Source organism: Rhipicephalus microplus, chromosome 7 (genome assembly GCF_043290135.1).
Source record: "Rhipicephalus microplus isolate Deutch F79 chromosome 7, USDA_Rmic, whole genome shotgun sequence".
Taxonomy (NCBI): Eukaryota; Metazoa; Arthropoda; class Arachnida; order Ixodida; family Ixodidae; genus Rhipicephalus; species Rhipicephalus microplus.
In genome coordinates, this window is record NC_134706.1 from 62,998,223 (window position 1) to 63,003,948 (window position 5,726).

Here is a 5,726-nt window from a genome sequence, read left to right on the forward strand (position 1 = left end):
CTGAGCACAAGATGGCGCCGCGTCTGCCCCGTTACTATGGTAACGTGTGCTGGCAACGCTGCCCGACGGTGGGAGGCGGCACGAGCTGTGTCAAAGAGTGGCACCGCCCTAAACGACGAAGGCGCGGCGCGGCGTATGTAGGCTCCGTGGAGGGTTTTCCGCTCCTCCCCCCCCCCCCCCCTCCCGCGCTAACCCCGGCCAGCGTTGCTCCCACAACAGCGGCGTAGATAAGCGAATAGTTGCGTCACCGAACACCTGTGTCGACAGCTGCGACACCGCCACCAGTGCCTCCTCCTTCTCTCTCTCAACGTTGCTCTCTCGTTGCTCTCTCAACGTTGCTCTTGAAAGACGAGACATCGTCTTTCAAATGCGTTGCGTTGGTCTAGGGTCTTGGTCGCTGTGTGTGTTCTAGCGAACAGGCGCATATTCAATGGTGGTCACCCATGACACCGTGTTCTAAGTGACGCTCGGATTAAGGAATATTCATGGAGTGGCGGACACGGACAATGTGGGCCTGTTAACGGTGAGTGTACTGTTTTCGTAGGTAGTAATCATACAGCGCTAGCTGGGCGCCTGCAGCAGCTCTGCCGAAGTAGGCTGCCAGCCTTTTACAACAGCATGCGTTCGCGGGCCTGTTGCAGATGCCCGATTAAACGTGTGACTTAATGAGTTCACACTGCTATGCGCGATGTTGTGTAAGTGCCTGCATCACTGATACAGTGAGTGATGTGATCACTTAACAAGGGCGGGATTAGTTGCTGATCGCACATTGTCTCTACACTGCACAAAGTGATTAATATTGTTTTAAGATGTGCTTTGGGCTAAATAGTAATAACATTTCTATTAATACTCAAATGTGCAACGTTCTTCTGTAGGTGTAAGCGTAAAAAAAGAAAGAAAAAGAAAAAAGTTTGTACAGAGGCGCACTGTACGAAATGACTTTTTTTTTTTTTTGCTGCCGCGATGCTCCCAGCACGTGCGCCTCGGTCTTTTAAGCTATTTAGGGCAAGTGTCACCAGCAACAGGGAAAGATCTAGCAGACTTCCAAAGGCGCGTTGTTGTGGCCATCGCCGTGCGTTGTTTTCCCTCGTTTCTGTTTGCTGTTTTCGTGCTTTGCCTTCATCTGCGATAACGATCGGCGTTATAACAGAATCGAGAGAATATACGTGACTGTGGGAGCTATGTGCGGTAGCTCTAGCATAAGCCAAGGCTGCTGCAACGTAGACGGCGTCCGCGCGCGTTGGTGTCGTTCGAGCGCTCCTACTAGCTTGATTGTGTTTAACTGAGTATTTAGGCACGGGTTACGTTTGTAAATCCCGTGGTCAATAATCGCTAATAGCGTGCCCCTGATAGCCATCAGAGGATGGGCTTGGTTGTCGAAGTATGCCAGATGCTTTTTCTGAAAGCAAGCTTTGAAAAAAATTTTAAAGAAACACTTTCATACGTGCTAGGCAGTACCTATTGCAGGCCCGCAACTCTTTAAAAACTGGACGAGCTATCACATCTTTTATCAAATTACAATGAATTACGATGATTGAATTATAGATGACGAATTTCTGTGTTAGATTAGGTGCACAAAACACATGTTCGCAGCCCTAGGTCTAGAAAGCAGGCAAATAGGAAGCACAGCGTCAAATTTGGATTAGATTCCATTGACGTAGCGTCTTGTGAGGATAGAAAGAACGAGAAAATTGTTCATTTTTGATGCCCTTATAGAGGCAGTCAGAATTGCACTGATTGGTGACTTGTAACAATTCCTCAGATTGTTAGAGGCGTGATTAAAGTCAATAAATCTTTTACTTTTTTTTTTTGCAGAACTCTTCGCTAGTGCCACGCCCAAGATCATTTGTTCTCATGTAAGAGAGAAAGCAGACATGTCTTCACTGTTTGTACATGAAGAGGTAAGTTTCTTGTGCGTTTTGATTAATGCTACATGTTCTGAACGTTGTACTTTAAGACTTGTTTTTCACACTGGCTCACTACCCTAGAAGGAATTTGATTCTTAGGTGAGTTCAGGCTTTCGTAAGTGCCATTTTTGAGCTGTAGTCTTACACTTCACCTCATTTCGGGAATTTGCTGTATGCTGGAAAACTCTTTTCTTTATCAAACGAAATTATTGGAATGTATGGGTTGTATGCTTCGAGTTCGGTGTAATGTCAAATACACGCCATTTCGAAGGATACACACTACACATTCTTTATATATGGTGCTGCCAGAACAGCACGAACATCCTTTTATGAGAAGTCATATTTGCTCTTATTACAGGATGAGAGGGTGCCGCTGACGTCCTGCGTAGTCTAACCCCCGGCCCCAGCCTAGAGCAAGCCTACTTCCTGAACCTCCACATGGATAACCGAAAAATCTTCCGTGTCAGTAATGACGAAGAAAAAGTGACAGCACTGATGAGTTGATTTTTTTTTATTTTCAACATTGTCTACGGCGCCTTTAACAACCACCGTGATTGAGCGGCTTTTTCTCGGCGTGAGTGTTGAGTTTATCAAAGAAGTTGTTTAGGCAGTACGACGCTGAAAATTTTAGTGTCACAATGCCTGAACAACGTTTTCTAGTGTGGTCATGGTAGATGAACAAACATTGTTATTTGTGTAAGTTATTTTGCTTAAATATAGCTGGACCATTCCATGCCAAACGTCCCGGCCATTTTGGCGACCATCTGAATTGTATTTGAAAAAAAAGTGCTGACTTAATGCATTGAAAACAGTGAACTGCTAGAATATTTGAGCGAGAAAAAAAGTTTTGTTCATGTGGCTGGCTTATAACTTCCTGGCATAATGCCGTCTGTGCGCTGTTTGTGGAAAATTTCGTTTTAAAACTACCGCTTATTTTTTTCTAAAGCAAATTCGGCCTACCTGTTAAGTGAATGTGCTTCTGTAAGGTATTTCAAGCTCAATAATAACAGTGCAATTTTTTTGCCACATTCGCTTCCAAGAATAAAGCCAAAATGTGTTATGTTTGCATTTTTTATTGCAATATTGCACTTTGTATGAATATCTGAGCAGTGAATACTTACTCCACAGAAGGTATATTTTGAGGAAAAAATATCTTTAAACCTCTCAAGCTGCTGAAATATACGAGAAAATATCACGAATTTCACAAAATTGTTATTTTGTCCGTATTGAGATGCAATTTGCTCCATGTTGTGATACAATGAAAACTCATCATTATACCTAAATTGTAAGAAAATGAAATTCTTTCTGTAATAAAAATCTTATCGCAAAAAGGACAGGAAAGAGCGCTGTCAACTGAATTTTATTGAAGGTGCTACGAGCGTTTTTATACTGAGCACAAGACCAGGGCTCATCTGCAACAACACATGCGTGACCATGACAAAATAATTTTAACCGAGAAGAGAATACTCTTTTTCGGAAAAGATAGGTGAAGGTGTACTGATGGATTCATCCTTGGCCTTCCTGATAAAGAGTTCTGAAATCTCTCATTTTTCTGCTTGCTTTTTTTTCAAAAACCGTGTTTTATGAAACCTAGGACTACACTTACATTCTCTACGGTGTCCGGCCATGAGACTACTATAGCCCTTCTTAACATTTAAAGCATGCTGTCTTGCTTGATCATTGAAGCATTGCCCAGTTTGTCCTATGTTTACTTTTCCACATGTTAGCGGTATCTTATACACATTAGATTGGCATTCAGTAAACCTATTCTAGTGACGAATGGTGCAAGGTTGACTATTCGTGTTGCTGTAAGTACATGCACTTTTGAAAGCTTGCAAGGGGTGGAAAACAACAATGTCATATCTGCTGGCTCTTTTCCTAAAACTGTGAGACACCTTATGTACGTAGTACCATGTGACATTCAAAGGTGATTGGTCATTGTCTTTTTCTTTTGGTCCTGTTTCCTTTAACTTTACTTTCTGCAGGAGGGTTTCGCAAACAAGTGTGATAATGCTGTTGGTGTATTTGCTGGTGCTATCAGCCCAGGAGTGCTAAGAAAGTTCTGCCTTTTGATAGTGGGCATTCAAAATTAGTAGAAAGAGGAATTGATACCACATGTACTCAGGCCACCCTTCAGAAGTCATGTTAGCACAAGGGTGAGGTCAGGTTTAAAAACCTGATTAAAAGACTAAAAGATGCTGGGTATCATATCCCAACAGAATCATCACACCCGTTTGAAAAACCCTCCTGCAGAAAGCAAAGTTAAAGAAGACAGGACCAACAAAAAACAATGACCAAAACCTTTGCATGTTAAAACATCATGTGTCTCACAATTAAAAAAATAGCCAGCAGATATGATATTAGCGTGTTGTTTTCCACCCCTTGCAAGCTTTTAAAAGTGTGTGTACTAAACAGCAACAGGAATAGTCAATCTTGCCCCATTCGTCACGAGAATAGGTTTACTTAATGCCAATTTAACGTTTGTAGAAGTATTTTTTATCAGGTAAACCAATGATCAGTGCATCACTACACGTTCACTTATCCTTTCCGAGAGGGAGTGTTCTTTTCACAGTTAAGATTATTTTGTAGTGCTCACACGTGTCGTCGCGCATGAACACGGTTCTTGTACTCGGTATAAAAGCGCTCGTAGCACATTCATTAAATTCAGTTGACAGTCGGTGCTCTTTCCTGACCTTTCTGTCTCTTCCTAAAGTTGTCGCGCTGTGACTAGCACACAACCACGATGAACCAACTCTCCCAAATTAAGCTCTTGTTACGTAACACGTAGACCGAGTTTCCTATGGAAAGAAGAAGCGGTGCTTTTAAAATAAAACTTTTCACACACAACACCTAGACGGCATTCCAGGAAGTTCAGAAGGCAGCCACGGGACCAAATATTTTTCCTCTCCTAAGTATTCCAGAAGTTCACTATTTTCAATGCAGCACGAGTTTTTCGAATACATTTTAGATGGTTGCCAAAATGGCTGGGACTTTTGGCATAAAGTGACCCAGCGGTGTCATTAGCCATAATTATGCATTACCTCTTTTGTTTTTTGTGTTTCCTGACTCAGTTTTGTGTTCGTTTTTAGCTTATTGTGTTTCTGATCATTGTATTGGTTTCTTAGGTATTCGCTGAAGTTATATGTGCGAAAACGCGTATATTTTTGCATGTACATCATTTCTCATAACCAATTGTTATACATCCAGAAATACAAAGCTTAATCCACTGTGATTGTATACATTTGAAAACACTATCCATATATATTTTTGTGTGCATCACTTCTTGGGAACGATTGTGTACATGAAGGCGTATATAGTGAAATCACGGTGATTGTATGTATTTGAAAGAATCATAAGTATATATTTGCCTGTATTCATTCCTATTAACCGATTGTGTACATGAAGGAGTATTAAACTGGAAACCAATGGGATTGTAGATACTTGAAAGAATTATAGGGATATATTAGCGTATATTTCATTTGTAGTCTCTATGTACTTGAAGCAGTATACTAAACTGAAACCAGTGTAATTGTATGTTGCAAAGAATTGTCAATGAAGTGAAACTGAATAAATATAATAAACATTTGAGGTGTTGCATGTGTAGTGTACGTATACGTGAACGCTTATCTGGTGAAAAAGTTGTGTGGCAGAAGCAAAGTTTGTTTTATTTGCCTATTAAATAAACGCAATATGCAAGCGCAGCAAGGCTTCATTTTCTGTAACGCGCATTATGCATATACTGTGAAGTATATATAGATCCAGCACAAGTTCATACACGATAGTACGCGTTTATATTTCTGCCCAGACGCAATGAATGGA

General features: G+C 41.2%; 1 long non-coding RNA gene across 1 annotated transcript; it reads left to right on the top strand.

The window, feature by feature from the left end:
- The first annotated feature begins 314 nt into the window (after window positions 1-314).
- On the top strand, window positions 315-2,430 carry LOC142766958 (uncharacterized). The gene is made up of 3 exons (XR_012884683.1): window positions 315-523; window positions 1,816-1,901; window positions 2,266-2,430. It is a non-coding gene; the product is annotated as an uncharacterized LOC142766958 (long non-coding RNA).
- Window positions 2,431-5,726: the final 3,296 nt, after the last annotated feature.